This window comes from Lethenteron reissneri, chromosome 5, assembly GCF_015708825.2.
Source record: "Lethenteron reissneri isolate LAM-NWPU_2019-01 chromosome 5, ASM1570882v1, whole genome shotgun sequence".
NCBI classification, from domain to species: domain Eukaryota; kingdom Metazoa; phylum Chordata; class Hyperoartia; order Petromyzontiformes; family Petromyzontidae; genus Lethenteron; species Lethenteron reissneri.
Genome location: NC_083783.1, coordinates 1,195,274 through 1,213,630, shown reverse-complemented (window position 1 = coordinate 1,213,630; position 18,357 = coordinate 1,195,274). Strand labels below are relative to the sequence as shown.

At 46.4% G+C, this 18,357-nt stretch overlaps 1 long non-coding RNA gene across 1 annotated transcript; it reads right to left on the bottom strand.

Moving 5' to 3' along the window:
- Positions 1-203: 203 nt before the first annotated feature.
- On the bottom strand, positions 204-15,736 carry LOC133351193 (uncharacterized). Its single transcript, XR_009756157.1, has 12 exons — positions 15,488-15,736; positions 8,534-8,696; positions 6,852-6,943; positions 6,402-6,506; positions 5,257-5,340; positions 4,588-4,694; positions 3,649-3,738; positions 3,161-3,220; positions 2,886-2,970; positions 1,930-1,999; positions 1,582-1,628; positions 204-1,326 (listed from the first exon to the last, which is right to left on the bottom strand). It is a non-coding gene; the product is annotated as an uncharacterized LOC133351193 (long non-coding RNA).
- Between the last annotated feature and the right edge of the window lie 2,621 nt (positions 15,737-18,357).

The window sequence follows — 18,357 nt, the reverse complement described above, 5'->3', positions numbered from 1 at the left end:
CAATCACTCCACTTACAGAGCTATACACACTTGTGGATGATCCTGAGTCTCTGTATGATTAGGCACAGTGCAGATACAAAAATGCAGGATCCTGTCATTGTAAGTGTTTTTTTTTCATAAGGTGAAAGAGATTAACACTGGAGATAAACTTTTAGAAATGTTTTCATTGCAAAATTAGCAACAACATTTCGCACAGTCTCATTCTCAATAGATAGAAAGTAGCAGTGCAAGGAAAAACAAGGCAACGTTGTTTTTCTCTGGTTGATGGGAGACATATTTTTTTTTATCAGCTTTAGCTTGGAAAAATAACCCTCCCTTTCACAATTGATTCCCAAGATGGCAAGATACAGAGCAATGTAACATTCTGAAAGCTGCTGATCAGCTTGTTAGATATGTGGGATTTGAGCATATCTGCCAATGTTTTTTTCCTCCTGCATACCAATGCAGGAAAAACAGGAATTAATCAGTGAATGATGTTCGAGATCTACTGGATATGCAGCAACTAATGCTTTGGCCCACAAAACAAATTTCTTCTGTGGACAGTGATCTATATACAAGGAAACGGAATTTCAATGTGATTACACTACAGTTAGCCAGATGAGAGTCTCAGGCTCCATATAAAATGAACCTCACCAAGAGTACAGCAGAATGCACTGGTGAGTACAGTCACGTGTTATATAGATTATAAAGTTCTGTTTACAATCTGCATTTTTATTAGCGATTTTACAAATAACCCAATGAAGCCAATCATATATTGCTCATACATGAGAAATAACATTGTCGGGAACACATCCCCATTTCTACAATGGTAAAATGCATCGTGAGCGCTAAGCAAGGATGGTTTGTACTGCGTGCACTGCAATCCGTAGCGATGCTTTTAACAGATGTCACAACGACAGCCAAAACTAATAGCATAATAATTATTACATTTTATAATACAAAAAACAATCAAAGTTTGACACAAAACAGAAACATGTGGAAGGATCCATTCGGTGGGGTGAGCGCTGATTATATAAATTCCTCCTCCGGAATCTTCCCTCCATTCTGACGATGGGAATGACGATTGCCGACCGTGGTTTTGGTAGATCCGCACCGGAGCAGGAGCCACAACCAAACCCGGAGCAGCGATGCTGATGCGGGAAGGAGGAGGGGCAGAGTAGAAGGAGAGGCAAGCGGCGTCATGAGCGACGCTCGCCAAATCTGAACACACCCGTCCAGTTGTGACGCCGCGTGTCGGTCAGCAGTGTGGGCGGCACGGTACTCGCATTGAGGTGGATGAAGTCATCGGCCGCCTTGGAGAAATCCCAATTGTTCTGCTCCAGGCATCTGTGAGGGTGAGCGTGCACAGGAGGCAAACAGAGTGTTAGCGCCGGGTTTCTACAGCCCATGGCACCGTACGTGCGTGCGTGTGCGTTCGTGCGTGTGGCCGTAGGGCAGTCCTACGTGCTCTCGCCAATCTTTGCAACCACTACGGTGTCATCCTTAGATATGTCGGAGAACGACGTGACAAGGTGAGCATCGTGTGCGTGGAGCTGCTGGACGGTGGTGATGTGTTTGAGGCAAGTACAGGGGGGATCTCACTTGAATAAGCTTGGCGGATGAACAGCCGCTTGCTCACGACAGATGGCCTGCCGGGTAGGAACACAAGCAGGTCAATAATAATAACACGTTAATTATTTATCCAGCAAGCTAAAGTGAGTCCAGTAAATCTTTTCAAGGAGGGACCTGCCAATTCACGACTTGACACGTGTGGGAGCACCTAGAGAAACCTCACAAAATCAAAGGAACAACGCTCTATCCCAAAAAGAAGAAAAGATGGAGATTAGTCCACACTTGCTGTACTGCCTTCTGGAAAACCAGAGTATTGCACCTATTTTTATGATGTGTGCTGTCACGATGATGTGTGCTGTCACGGTGCAAGTGACTCACCTGCCGTCCATGGTTGGCACCAATTGCACCACTCACCAAAACACCTTCACTGACTCCCGGCAATTCTTGACTGACGATCGACACATGGCACAGGCGCACGGATAGAGCCACGCCGTGGACACAAACCGCAGGGCAGGATCAATAGAATGGTGAGGTGGTGTCTATGATAGGCGGTGCAGAATGCACCTGGTGGAGTTAAATGTCAGTGATGGTGTTGATGATGCTGCTGCTGCTGATGAGGATGATGATGAAGCTGATGGTGAATGTGACTATGCAGATACTCTCTTTAAAGAAGCCATGGACAGTGAAATTCACCTGAGTATTCTGTAAAGTGAGAGTCACAAGTAAACACGACCGTCCCTCATTTGCAAGCCACCCAAGAGGTGGCGACCGCATAGTCTAGGTTAGGGTTAGTGCTGTGGCTCGAGTAAATGTGACAGTCTGGGCTCGTGTGAATGTCAAGGTTAGAGATAATCTTCAGATGTGGGCAAGGGATCATGATGGGATTGAGTGTCAAGGCTAGGGATAATGTATATTTAAGGCGAAGAAGATGGATTGAATCCATCTAAGATAATTTACGCTTAAGGTGTACATTTTGACGTACAAATTAGGGTATAAACCAGGGGTCGGCAACCAAAATAAGAAGAGCCATTTCTTTCCAATTCGGTACAAAATTCAGTATTTCAAGAGCCGCAATGCATCTGAGTACATACTGTACATACGTACATATCGTCAAGAAGCAGCCCGTAAAGAGCCGCATGCGGCTCCGGAGCCGTAGGTTGCCGACCCCTGGTATAAACGAACAAGTAAAAAATTATTATAGTAAAAATTATGAACGTAAATTGAGGGCTTGTGCACCGCAATTGTTTGCGAACTCAGGCCGGACAAGCTCAGCTCTTTGTGTGTAGGCAGAGCCAGTAGCAGGGCGTGAGGGTGGAAGGCTATGGCCGGCTCACCGTGCCACGGCTGATGGTGGTGGTGAAGGAAGACGCATCGTGATGCGTGTGAGGAAGACCTCCACCGTCAGCCGCTTGACTCGGGCTGTTGAACGAGGGGGTAGGCAGGCGACAAAATCGCGTGACGTGAGCGGCGACACATACGCATGTAGGTATGTTGAACTTTTTTCCCACCGTACGTAGCCAACTATGCTTATGGGAAGTGCGGGCGAAGAACAACAAAACCGCGTGATGCAGGGTGACACAATGACATGAGTGCAAACATCGCTCTTTACCAACACTCAAGTGAATCTTCCGGGCTCTCCTTATCTGCACCATCCTCTCCCAGGCTGCTTCTGGAGGTTGAAACGATATCCGGAGCATTAAGCAAGGGGGTGGTTGCACTCGCATCAACAATTGTATTTCAAGTTCAGCCTGTGCGTAAAGCATTTTTTTCTTCTGGTATCAAAGAAACCGATTATTTAAATTCCACTTTTGGAAGCCAGGTTTAATTTCGTAGCATTTAAAGCAAGCTAATGAATGGCTGCTTGCGGCGACGTGAAAAAGCCTCCGCGCGTTCCAGCGAACTTGAAATGGCCTGCCATGTGATAGCGATATACAATGTTTTGTTATTATGAATGCTATTAAATGCCTGTACCGATGATAAGCAATGTAAGTAATAAAGTCTCTCGAGAGCGGTCTGTGTTAAATACCAATTCATCCTTTCATGTGACAGCCTTGCAGGCCAGTGTGAGTGTGTGTTTGTATTAATGCGTCAACTCACTCTGAGGGGGTGTAGATGGTGATGAGGACATCCTTATGATACTTCTTGAGCAGACCCTGACGGTCTGCAGTATCATACAGATTGTATTACCTGCAAATGCACACACAACACACTTAAAAAACTAAGCACGTAGCGATGCATAGATTAATTAACTCAACTTAATTTTTCTATTCACGATGCAAGTATACAATCATAGGTGTGATTGTAGTGGTGTGACAGTTATTCCGCTGGGCTTGCAATTCAGAGGTTGCCAGTGTAATGTCCTGTAAGCGAATGTTGAAGCAAAGGTGCAAATTGATTGAATCCCCGCACCTCTGTCCAGCCAGCTGTTCACCACAGGTCAATTAGCAGTGTTGGGGTCAAGTGTGGGTACTCCCTCTACTTCCAACATGTACGATCAGTATGGAAGAGTAGGCCAAATACCCCATAGAGGGGTCTCCAGAGCTCCCTCTAGTGGCGACAATTCCATCGGCAGTGGAATGCGAAGGGAATTGCAGGGCTGCACCTTTATATACGATGAAGAGTTCACGATATCATTAATATAATGGGACTAAACTATAGAAGCAAGGCAAACCAACAAGAAAACGGCACCAATGAGAGACAGAGAGGCACGTGCACAACATACGTAGTGTAAACACACCGTTCTGACTGGCAGAGGAATAATGGCCATTGGTCAAAACTAAATACAGTGGCAGCAACGGGAGGGAACGCCCCTAAGAGTAAGGCCTTCCAGGAGTTGGAGCTATTAAATTAGTTTGTGTACAGATTATAAGTAGGTTATTACATTGCAGGACAGTGGGATCGTGATGGCTTGGGGAAGCATTTACCCAGCAGTACAATGATCATGCCTGATGATGATGATGATGAAATATAACATAAGAGTGCAGGCTGGGATACCCGTGTGCGTGGGTTAGTGCGGGGAATTGGAAGGCTCCTTACTCCTTGAAGAAGCTCGCGATGAGGCCTTGAATGTCGGCTGAGGTGGGCGGCAGAGGTGTGGGTGGCAGAGGTGTGGACGCTGGTGGCTGCGGTAGCTTTGCTTCTTCCTGTTGGTAACGAGGATTGAGGTCGTGGTGACGGTAGAGTTGAAGGGTGTCATGGCGATGATGGCAATGGTGATAAAGGTGATGGTGATGAAGGTGATTATGATGATGTGAGTGGTGATGAAGATGATGGCAATGGTGAGGATGATGATGTTGAGAGTAATAATGGTTGATGTGATGATGAAGATAGTGGTGGTAATAACTTCTGATGTACGAACACGTACAATCTGGTGTATTAACACGAAATCTGATGTACCAACACACAATCTCATGTACCAACACACCTTCTGATATTTCAACACACACACAATCTAATATACCTACAAAGAATAGAATGTACCAATATGTACACATAATCTGATATATACACACACAATCTGATGTACTAACACACACACTCTGATGTACCAACACAAACACAATCTGATATACCAACACACAATCTGATGTACCAACACACACACACACACAATCTGATGTTCTAACACACGCAGACAACACATACACACGAAACGGCGCTGAGTGTACAGCAGCCACATGCCGGCCGTACGCATAGCCTCCTCACCTCGATCAGCCGCCGGTCGTCCTCCGTCAGTTCCGCAGCGAGCGGAGACGGTGGGCCCACGAGTGGGCGCATCAAGACGATGGCCTGCAACACGGACAAAGCGGCGACACCGATCAGCTGGCCGCCGGCACGCCGGTCACCTTGTTCGCCCGACAGGGACGCATCGATCCTTCCATGCACGTGGTCACGAAAGTTGCGTCGGATCGTGCATGAGCGTGTATGTATGTCACAATGCAAATGTATGTTGTGCAACCAAGTGATAGAGAATCCAAGAGACCAGCATATGCTTAATTTGCTAGTGACCCGGGTCACCAATTATGTGTAAATTATTGGAATTGGATGCAAGTTCTATGCTGTTTTATTTTTGTATCTTCAGGGGTAATATGGCAGAAATTTGGCAAACGGATCAATAAAAATCGTAAAAACGAGAGAGGAATAATGAGAAGCATTGCAAACGAGATCATGAAAATTATTGGAAAAAAATATATTCTTGAAATGAATCTCGGATCCCACCCACAATTTAATGGGTTTTATTATTTATCCAGATTTTTTTTACGATTTTTAGCGCTGGAATCTCTCATAGCTGCGGGTCGTCACACGTGGTACACGCTATTCAACTGGAAATCAAATGATTCTTACATCTGTGCCTAAACGCATGTGTTTGTGTGCGCTGGAATACATTTAACCCATGCCCAATTGTGCACGTATTGCCCTAGCCCTTCAGTCCACTTCAGCTGTATTTTCCAGGAATCACAGGGGATCACAATTAACAACCAAGTAACCTCTTGGGGCCACAATGAAAGGCTACATGCGGATAATAATGCTCTCTCCTTATGCCCTCTCCTTGAGGCTCTCTGAGCCTCAAGACGATTGTTCACGAGGGTCCTGTATTAGGATTGTTTGGCCAATTCCCTTAATGAGCGTTTATGTTCATGACAGAAGCTGCACTATCCGGGGAATAAAATCACAACACATTCAATTCAAGGACACTCAAAGCTCTGGACTGATGGATTCAACAATCTATGATATATCTGTGATCTCCTGGCCACCCTTCACTTGAAGGAGGGGGCTACAAACAGCTGATGTAACATGTGCATCTCATGTAAGGGCTGGCTTATCACCGCCTTCCTTCCCGACACGCTCACCCTATAGTTGTCGGGATAGACAATTTTACGCGACCGCGCCTTGAGCTTCACGGCCGCCATGTAGTCCACCACTGAGAATGTTGCCATAACTCCCTCAAAGTGGAACTGAGAAGAACGCACACATACAGACAAAACATTGCCAGGAGGCACAGTGTGGTGGTGGTGTAGCGTGGTAGACATGGTCCCATTGATGGACGAGCGTTCTCATATGCAGATCCTATCATCTGGAATACCCTCCCACTCCACATCGGACAAATCGACTCCATCACAGTATCATTCAAATCCGAACGAAAAGGTTTTTCATTCATTTGGGCATATACTCATGAATGGGAAATCACATTTTGGACATTTGATCAATTGGTTAAACCCAGGATGGTTAAACCCAGGATGGTTATAAACCCAGGGTGGATTGTAGACATGCCAGCCTGATCATATTGCTCAATCACTCACATTCATCCCTGCAACGGAGTAAAGGGCGTGTAGCAGCCCTGCTGCAGGGACTGCATGAGCCCATTCTTCCCATACTTCCTTCCAAAAGGAATCTGGGGACACAAGAAGCGGTGGCAGGGAGTGAACGAAACCCCAAGCTTTTGATTTAAAGCTTTCGTGACTACAGGGGTTCATATTCTTGGTTCTTTCGGTAAAGTCACATAGAAGGGAAATAATAAAATAATAAAAATATAAAATAATAAAAATATAAAAAAAATAAAAATGATCACGTTTCGACTGCAACACAAGCAATAATCATCAGGTGTGAAATCCACAGCAAGAAAATTTGAAAAAAGTGGCGATTTTTCCTAACGTCAGCACCACAGACAGCGATTTGGCAGTTTGCCAGATAGACGAGTCCATCTATGTTCGGAAAAGAGGAGGGGGGAGAAGAAAATCGAATGCGGTCTGAAAGTCACCGTAAGCGTGAACACAATCAATTAAGACCCGAAATGGTTTATCCAATCCTTCCAATGATTGCTAAGCCAGAATCCATCTTCTCGGTTGAAATTGTCTCTGTGTTTGTATATGTGAATAGCCTCATGAACGAATCTCTCATGGTAGCCAGATGGCTTGCAAAGAACCTCTGTCTTGGAGAAGTCAATGTCATGGGAGCCCACTGAATTATAACAGTGATCTGCCACGGCCGAGGTGTTGGTCCTACCGTGTTTTAAGTCTGCGTTGTGCTCACGGATACGGTCCGAGACATGTCGTTTGGTTTCTCCAATGTAACTACTACCATAGAGGAAACTCAGTTTGTAGACGCCAGGGTATTGTATGTCCGGAATCACATATTTTACAGACAGAACCAGATCACGGATTTTATGTAATGTGTTGAATCGGACCTGGATCTTGTGTTTATTCAAGATTTTAGAGATCTTTTTTGTGATCCCCGCAATGTAGGGTAAGGTGATGGTTTTGAATGGCTCCTCAAGAGGGTCCTTCTTCATGGTTGGAGTGATGGCTTTGCGGATTGTGTAGTCGGAGTAACCATTAGCCTTAAGAGCTTGGTGTACGTGCTTGAGTTCACTGGCAATGTGCTCCTGGTCAGAGATGCATTGGGCTCTATGGTGCAAAGTCTTGATGAGGGAATTCTACTGGGATGGATGGTGGTGGGAATCCGGTTTCAGGTAAGCATCCGTATGGGTAGCTTTCCTGAAGACAGAGTGGCTCATTGAACAATCAGGTCTCTTTTGTATTAGAACATCCCAAAAAGGTAGCTTACCATCTTTTTCGACTTCCATGGTAAATCTGATGGCTGGGTGTGTGGAATTTTTTTATTTTTTTATTTCCCTTCTACGTGACTTTACCGAAAGAACCAGGAATATGAAACCCCAAGAATTTCGTAAACGTGCACGTGTCTGTGGTCGAGCGGTGGTGCAGTGGTTAGCACACTGCCCTAAAAACGATGGAAAGTCCTGCCAGGTGTTTTACAGTAGGTGGTCAATATTGCTATGCGTCATCCCAATTGCATAATTTGCGGTGTAATTTTTTTTTATTTGGACCATGGCTTAATCTTGCGAATGCCATCGTGGAATAATTAAGGTGCACTGTAAAGCAGACAGCAAGTAGTCTGTTAACGGTAACACTACAAGTGATAACCACCGACTGTGTCCACATGTGTGAGCAGCCCCTGCATTTACCGTAATCTGATACCAGGTGGATGGATTTTGGCCGTCGTTGCACACCGGCGCGTGGGACTCCGCCGATTTTCCCTGGGTTGTCTCCGACAGGATGGCGCTTTCCTGCTGCTGATGACCATTGGGACTGGAGGTGGCACCGATTGGAGCGAGCCTGATTCACACTCTGAGCAAGTCACAAAAGGAGGGCACGACGGTGAACGTCGAGCCGAGAGCAGGCATGCGAGTAAATTCTGTGCTTCGACCAAACGGAGACCGCGTCAAGTTTGGTTCAAGTTTAATTCATGTTACGGTTGGCGAGACCTTGTCAAGGCTACAACCAGGGCTTGAACATACTTTACTAGTCGCTGGTAGACTGGAGTAGGCACTTGGCAAGTAGACAACGCCAGAAACGAGAGGTGTGATGGGTCTTGACGTGTCACTGAACTGTTAATCCCATCGGCGGCGACCGGCATGGTTTCCATGGTGACAGCCTTTGGCTCCTCGACCCGTCGATCAATGAAAGAGCAGTCGCAGTCATGTAACCCTGGGCCAGCACACTATCACGTGACTAACCCCACCCTTCAAAGGTTCCTCAAAGCCAGGGACATTCATTGCGTGCCCTGTGGAAAGTCTCAGTTGGGCGCAGCGGACCTGCTACCTTGTGATTAATAATATTGGATATCTGTGAAAAAGAGCTTCATAGCTCATCGGATTCCTCCAGTATATATAAAGATTATGATCCTGATTCTGAATAATGAATGTATGTTGAACTTATTTCGCACTGTATTTAGCCAACCGCGCTAATCAGAGGTGCATTAAACAGAATCTTCGAAGCCAGGCACGGGTCACCCCAAATTCAGAGTAAGCCCAAAAGGCACCAGACATAAATAGATCAATAGAACGCAACAACCGGGTAATATGCAGCGTCGAGCTCTACTAGTCTTGTAAAATAATTATACGTGAAAATATTAAGTCTAGGCAGTGTAAGCGGGCCTCATTGTTAAATCTGCTTTGTTAATGTAAAACTCGTTTTTGTTATCCTAGTGTAGTGAGTCCAACTGAGTCGCAGACGTTGTCTTAGGGAGCAACACGTTTTATTAAACTATTAGCACAACATACTCCAGGCTATTAACACAACATACTCTCGGGTGGTGGCCACCCAACTAACCACGCTACGGCAGAACTAGACACGGTTCCGCTATCCCGGTCCGGACAACAAGCTGGGTCCCGGACCGCGTGGCTGGAGGCTTCTTCAAGCTTGACGTGGATTTCCTGCCTCTCCAACAGTAAGAACCCCGAGCCCCTCACAGGGCCCCCCTTATATCGGGCCGGGGCTGGCTCCACCTCTCGCCCTGCCCACCTCGATCTCTCTCGCCCTTGTCCGAAGGCTCTCGAGAGTTCTTCCCGGACTATGTGACCACCCATTGGCCCCCTCCACCAGTGGCCCCCCTCCAGTATCATCCGGTCACATGTCCCCAGGTCAGCTAGAGTATCATGCCCCCAACGTAACCCTAGCTGGCTGACGCTCTCTCGCTCTCTCAACGGGAGCTGTGCGTGGTGCCACCGCCCTTAACCAGCGCTCACCCAAGCCCCCACTAGGGCTGGTACTACACCCCGTGTCTGTGGTGTACACACAACAGTATACATCCCGCCGTGGCCTCGCACCACACAGTGACATTCCCAGTCACTACACTAGTGTAGTGACACAGCACGGACTGCTGTCCAGCAGCGGCAACTGCGGTGGACAGTTAGCGCATACGCCGTGGAGCATATACACGGGTGTGGCAGCAGGGCGGAGGAACTGGGGCAAGGGTCACGGAAGACCTCATAGGGAGGCCCTTGGAACCCTCTAGAAGGTTCGAGAAGGGAGGAGTGGCTAGGGCGGAGCCAGGCTGTGCCGAGTAGAATGAAAGCAGTGGAGAGCGAGAGCTCCAGGCTGCCGGTTCTGGGAGTGGACTCGTCTCGTCGTCGTTGTCGTCTTCGCCGCCTTTGTCGCTACCGCTTTCGCCTGATAATTGCACGGCCGAACAGTAGTTGGCTGTCTCTGTCGACGCCGTCGGTGCAACACAGTCAGGGTTGTGTCTAGGCCGGGCTGTACGGCAGCGTGGTCGAGAGAGAGGTGGCCGGAGTGGGTGTAGCGGGAAATATAGAGAAAGACGGTGCCTCCTGCAACTACCTCGTCTCCGACTGAGTGTGTGCGCCACACACCACATGCACACACGCCAAGAGGACACTACATTTGCAATAAAACTCGATTTCGGATTTCAACTCTGCTGTTAGACACAGCATTGGAAGCTTCCCATTGGTCAAGAGCCGGACACGTGATAGCGTAACGGCTTTACTACAGGGAGCCATGGAATTTGTGTCGGTTTCAGTGTTCTGGTTATGGTGCGCATTGCGTTGTTCAACTGGGCATCTAGCAGTTTTTTTGCATGAACTCCTGGACCAGGCTGGAGCGCAGTGGCTGTGTCACTGAGTAGATCCGTGATATGGTAGCAGTTCGCTGCAGGTTATTCCTGCATGTTTCCGTAGCAGGACGTTTATTTTATTGACTTTTTTATTTTCAAAGATCTGTTTTATGTGGGGCTTGAAGGTCAGGCTTCTATCCATGGTTGCTCTTAGATATATTTGTGTAGGGTCCTAGTGCATTGGGCTGCCACAGAAGGACACAGCAATGGTGGAAAGTGCCGCATGATTGTTCAAGTGGAAAGCGCTTGTGGTGGTTTTGGATGGATTTGGTCACAGTCTCCAGTGCTGGAGTACTGGCATTGTTGTTGAGTGTTGTGCCTTGTGCAACAAGGGCTATCCCATCTGCGTATATGAGCGTTCAAGGTGATGTACATGGCAGGTCACTTTTTTCGATTTAAAGCTTTCGTGATTGCAGGGATTCATCTTGGTTCTTTCGGTAAAGTCACGTAGAAGGGAAGTCATAAAATAATAAAAATAAAACATAATAAAATAATTCTCACGACGTTTCGGCCACAACGCAAGCAGCCGTCCTCAGGTGAAGACCTGGTCTTATTATGTTTTATTTTTATTATTTTATTACTTCCCTTCTACGTGACTTTACCGAAAGAACCAAGAATAAGGCAGGTCACTTGTTAAATAGTAACGGTGCGAGTACCGAGCCTTGAGGGAGGCCATTGTTCATAATTCTCTACCGGCTGCGTTGATCAGGGAGGTGCACCCTGAATGTCCGGTTGCTAAGTTGTGTGTCGATTAGTTTTACACTAGAATGGTATCATCTTGATTTGAAGCTTTCGTAACTGCAGGAATCCATACTCGTTGGTTCTTTCGGTAAAGTCACTTAGGTATATAATTCAATAAATCGCGACGTTTCGGGCGCAACACAAGCGTCCGTTATCAGGTGGGAAAGCTTAGTCTGCTGCTGAGGCAGACTGTTTTAAAGGGTTTGAAATGGGTGTAGCCCAAGGGTCATAAAAAAGTGGCCGGGGCTAGTGATGTTAATGTGAGAAATTAGCATGTAACTGTAAGATAGGAAAGCGGCCTCATCGACGAGGGCACGGAAGTGGCTATGTTAATGTGAGTGATTAGCGTGATGTTAGTGTGATAAATTAGCATGTAACTGTAAGATAGGAGGAAGGCGGCCTCCTCGACGAGGGAGTGAAACCCAACGGGTGCAATCTAAAGGAAATGTGAGCATGAGAGATCTAAGAGAGAGGCATAGAGAGAGAGACAGAGAGTCGTAAATAACAGCTGACATAGGCAGGTAGGATGTAAACATCACAGTCAGTTAACACTTTACCTACTTAATAACGTCCTTCCAATGATTGGTCAGTTTGTACCCATCTTCTCGGTTGAAGTTGTGTCTGTATTTATATATCTGGATGGCTTCGTGAAAAAATCTCTGAAGGTAGCCGGTAGGTTTTCAAAGTACCTCCGTCTTGGAAAAATCAATTTCGTGTGAGCCCACAGCGTTAAAACAATGATCGGCAACGTTGCATTCTCTCCTCCAGCCGCTATGGGCAGTGGTTCCACACAACGCTCCGTGCTTGTTTGTTTAGAAGTCCAGTGTCCAGCTCGTCCGTCCCCTATGGGCAGGAACTCCACACAACTCCCCCTCTGCCCCCCCCCCCTCTCTATTTAAGGCCTCGACACAGAGACGTTGTCTTTCTGTGTGCCTATGTGTGTGTCTCTCTCTTTGTCTTTGTGTGAGTCTCTCTCTGCTTGTGTGTATGTCTGTGTGTCTCCGTGTCTATGTTTTGACCTGTCATCAATCAGGTGGGGTGTTGACTGTTTTGTTGGCCGACTCTCTGTGTTGTATTGCATTGTATTTCCAAGTTTGCTATGTTTGTTTTCTCATTCATTTGTACCTGATGATGGTTGCTTGTTTTGCAATCGAAACGTGGGTATTCTATTATTTAATGTAATTTCTTGACTTTGCCAAAATAACCAAAGAGTAATTCCTGCAGTCACGAAAGCTTCGAATCTAATAGTATTTTGACAGATTGCAGAGATGGGTCGGCCTCTCCGGTACAGTTTCAAATTGGTTTAAGAGCTATTTGACCAGCAGAGAGCAATTCCTATCCATAGGTAGTCTGTCGTTCTCAAAGGCATAAATTACGTGTGGTGTTCCACAAGGCTCTATTCTGGGACCTGTTTTATTCAGTCTCTATATGCTACCACTAGGCAATATCATTAGGAAACATGAGATTGATTTTCATTGCTATGCTGACGATACGCAACTATACTTTTCGGTTTCTTCGAATTATATAAGCCCCATTGATACCCTTATGAAGTACATTGATGATATTACCATGTGGATTGCACTGAATTACCTGGCACTTAACAAAGCCAAAACAGAGGTCCTGGTAATTGGAGCAAAAGCCCAAAGAGATAAACTGCTTACAAATTTTTGCTCGCTGACAGAAAACGCTAAATTGCAGGTTAAAAACGTAGGTGTTTTGTTTGATCAGGATTTGAATTTTGAAGCCCACATCAGATATATCACCAAAACGGAATTTTATGATCTTAGAAATATAGCTAAGGTGCAGCCTTTTCTCTCTCGGTTAACTACTGAGAAACTGATTCATGCTTTTATTATCAGCAGACTGAAATGCTTTCTTTTCCGGTCTTCCGAAAAAGTCAATATGTCACCTACAACTTATTCAGAATGCAGCAGCACGGGTGGTCACAACAACCAGAAAGAGCTCCCACGTAACACCTATATTACGGTCCTTGCACTGGCTGTCAGCCAGTCACTGGATCAATAAAAAAAATATTATTGGTTTTTAAATCGTTGAATGGTTTGGCACTAGCACACATGTATTCTATGCGTTGTAGATATGAACCAACAAGATCCCTCAGATCCTCTGGTTCCGGTTTTTTTGTCGTCCCAAGGGCCAGGAGCAAAACTCAGGAAGAAGCGGCCTTCAGTGTGTATGGGCTCGCCTGTGGAACAGCTGCCAGGGGATATGAGGTACTTCAATATCCTTAAGCAGTTCTAAGTAAAATCTAAAAACTCATCTTTTTAAGCTTGCTTTTACTTAATATTATGTTATAGTGTTGTTATTCTTTTTAATATGCTTTTGACAGTAATTTGTTGTAATGCAATTTGGTTTCGTATGGAATTTAATTTACTTATTCTTGTGATTTAGTCTATTAATAATGTTTTTTTTTAAATCTGTACAGCACTTTGAATGGCATCCTTTGCACGAAATAGTGCTATAGAAACAAAGACTTGATTGATTGAAATGCATGTTTCAAAATTTGGAGGGAAAAACTGGAGGACCCAGGGAAAAATTCACACGACTCCGGGGAGAACAGGAAAACTCCAAATATACAGGCGTCGCGGTCGGGATCAGGATCGAATTGACGACCTCCTATATACCAGGCGAGGTAGTCAACATCTCGCTACCACAGCGCCCCAGTTCGCTTGAGATTACCTTATTTCTGGCTTTTCCGAAAACAGAAGCAGTCACAATGAGCAAGAGGTGGGCCAGGATAAGAAAGGGCAAAGAGGGCACCGCATGTGAGCAGAGCTAGGCAGGTGGACGTGGCAGTGTAGAACGAACGCACAATTCGGCAGAGGCGGCGGTGCTAACACAGCCAGCTCTGCCCGTTCACCGAATCTCCTGCTGGAGCCTCTTGGACAGCCGTTAGCCCTCACTACCCACGCACGTGGTTAGGATTCTGACATTTTAATTCATTGTTGGACATGCCAACTTTACAAAGTCCTCTCACACCAGGTACTCTCGGTGAGGATCAACACACATAGCTCTGCAAATATTGATTTAAGAATCCATTGCTGTCCTCTTACCTCCTGGTCAACTCGCAGCCCTTGCCTTTAAACACCTGGTAATTCATAGCAGCCTAGCATCTCGGTTTAAAACGTTTTTATTTTAGTTTTTATTTTACATATAGCGCTGTTTCAGAAGCGACCTGGCCACAAATGATAGCTCAAAGAAGTGACTTATCACGTGGGAATTTATAGCAGCCAATTACTCTAGGCGCATGTTGATCTCAATGTGGAGGGAAAAACCAGGGGACCCGGAGAAAAATCTACGCGACCACGGGGAGAACATGCAAACATATATAGGCGTCAGGGTGGGGATCAAACCTAGGTCCTTTCATATACCAAGTGAGTGAGTTAACATTCACCACCGTGGCGAGTTTAACCAGGCTACACCGTTCTTGGAATCAAACATCTCATCAGATGTTGCGTGCCAAGCGGCTTGAGCCGAGTTCCCACGCGGGGTTGATTTGGTCAAGGGCGGCAGCTCATTTGGCTGCACCGGCGAGATCCGAGCGCAGCGAGCCGTCACGGCGCGCTCGCTGGAGGCTGCGGTAAAAGCCACGATATTTCACTTTTCTCTTTGCCGTACCCCGTTCCCCGAGGGGTAAATTTAACTGTAGCGCGAAGGAAGGCCATCCAGCGTCATCCACGCGTTCAGTGGTTCCGTGTCGTGGATCGCTTTATGCGGTGGCGCGCGGCTCTGAAGGACATCAATTCACCTTGCGACGTGGTGACTCGAGTCAAGGATTGACGCGATCCTGAGGGTCGCCCGTTGGATTCCACGTCCCGGCAGAACGTGACGTGTTCCCACTCGCGGCCCCTCTCCCGTCCGCATGCTTGGCGGGGCTGCCGGCGCCACGATGCGCAGCTTCGGCCTCCGTTCTGCCGCTGCCGTCCACGTGCGTCCTTCGCGCCAGGCGCTGCCTCGCAGCACGAGTCAGTCTCCCCGTGCTCCTGCTGGACCTGGCTCACGCGAGCCCTTCATTTGACTGCCCCCCCCCCCACTCCACCGCTCGCGCACCGCCTGCTCACGTGGCCCCAGAGTGGGGGGCCCCAGAGCGTGGCCCCAGACTCGTGCATTCCTCCTCTGCGTCGCACCCCACCCCCGCTGTGTGATTTAGAGGCTCCCCGCCGTCTGTGTTTGGACTGTGCGAGAGCGCCGTGCGTGGGAACGTGGAAACCATGTTGGCATTGGCGGCACCGATTTGACTGCACTGGAGACAGCAGGGCAATTAATCCTTGCTTCACAGAGACGTAGATATATCGAGAGATAGATACGTGAGACTGTATAATTATGGAAATGGAGATTAAATCCAAAATGCTGCTACCTAAAGGAGATGCGTTTGTTATGGATGCTTTGGCGTTGTAACGCAGGAGTTGGCGGTGAGGTATCGTAATTGGCGTGATGCCAGGCGAGCGCCCTCTGTGTGTGTCGTGATGGCTTGTGGCGTGTGATATGCTGTGTAACACGATGCCCGCAGTAGTAAATGATTCAGCATAAAAAAAGTCTGCCGTGCCTCCTTGTGTATGAATGTTGAACTTCTCTCATACCGTACGTTAGCCAACCGTGCTAATCTTCCTGCTTCGAGCGCTGGCAGCCGTCGGCGCTGTTGCGGTGAATGTCAGTGGTGGGTGGCTTCTCTCTGCAATGCTCATCCCCTTGTGCGCTACGGTCACTGCACAGAAGAACACCGGCCACTTACAGAGGTCTACACACTTGTGGATGCTCTGCCAGCGTGATCTCAGAGACTGTTTTTTTTACCAGATGAAGCCCACTGAGCTACAAATATGTTTTTCAGAAGCGACCTGGCAGTTACAAATGACAGCTCAACTGAGTGGCTTGTAATGTGGAAATGTATAGCAGCCAAAAACTCTAAACGCGTGATGTTGATTCTAAATGTGAAGGGAAAAATCGGAGGTCCCGGAGAAAAATCCACGTGACCACGGGGAGAGAGACACTGCAAACTAAATATACAGCAGGCGTCGGAGTCGACCCCACGACCTCCTGTATACCAGGCGAGATAGTTAACATCTCCTAGCCACCTTTAACATCGTCAACATGCGAGAAGCTGGCAGCACAGCAGCAACGGCAGACTGTGAGCGGCCGTGTCGGTCGGCAGCTGTGGCACGGCCATGGTCAAGTACGGGCAAGACTCCTGAGGCGGCGGCAGCAGCAGGCACTGCCGGTACCAGAAACGATTGGCTGTTTCAGCCATCGCAGGAAATGTTCCAATAATTGAATTCCTCTGAAAACAAAGTGAAAGCAGAAACCTCATCATCTTCCGCTCACGTAATGATCTGTGTCCCATATATGTATAAACGCATGGTCAGAAACATGCGTTTATAAATTACCACATGCCACTTTATTTTGCTATCATTTTTGGCCAGATCGCTTCTGGAAAGAGTAATATAGCTAAAAGCGCCTTATCTGATAGAATAAAACAAATGTTTAGTAGTTTAGCTTATCGCACTGGGATTAAAAAAAGCTTCACCATCTGATGGAACTGTACAAAAAGATCGTGAAACAAAATGGTTTTATCTGCACATCAGGACCTCAATGTCCTCACCTATAAATATTCCCCGGCACACAATGAGACTCTTGCAAGGGGAGCGTTTACAATGTAGGTCATCAGCTGGGTTGCTCCTCCCACAGCGAAATGCCACACTGTCAGCGGTGAGGCTCGCACCTCACAGCGAGAAGGGCGCTGGGTTTGATTCCCGACTCGGGTGCATCTGTGTGTGGAGTTTGTATGTTCATCCCCTGTTCTGCAGAGTTAATAGAGTTTGTATGTTCACCCCCTGTTCTGCAGAGTTAATGGAGTTTGTATGTTCACCCCCTGTTCTGCAGAGTGGGGTTTGTATGATCTATCCTCTTTGGTTCTTTCGGTAAAGTCACGTAGATGAAAAAAACAAATTTAGTTATTTTCATTTTATTATTATTAAAATAACTACATTTAGTTATTTTCATTTTATTATTTTTATTATTATTTTTATTTTTCATCTACGTGACTTTACCGAAAGAACCAAGAAGTATGGATCCTTGCAGTCACGAAAACTTCAAATCTAGAATTTGTATGATCTCTCTACCCCTCTTCTGCAGAGTGAGTGAGTAGAGTTTTTTTATGATCTATCTCACCCTAATCGCCATGGGTTTCCAAGGGATTCTCCGGTTTTCTCCTCTAGCTAAAACATACAAGGTCAACATCCTAATGCTGAAAGAGAGTCTTTGTGCTTTGTGTGGCTTTCCTGTGTAAATACATGTAACCATAGGTTATATGTAGTCACCAAGCTGGTTTTATATATACTCGTTCATAAAGCCTGTCTTCACCAGGCAAACGGTTTAAATCAATATAATAATGAACCTGATATGATCTTTACAATTTGAATCTACGATCAGACTAACTACTCCAAAAATGTGTATTTTTCCGCAAAAAACACAAATATTGTTGACTTGATTTAATTTCCTATATTTAAAGACGTACCCATCGGAAACCGCTCAATTTAAACATTCCGTTCTTTTTTATTAGAAAGAGCAAAATGTATTAACATAATACTCTGAGGGAAAGCTCTACTATCTTTAACCTTTTCG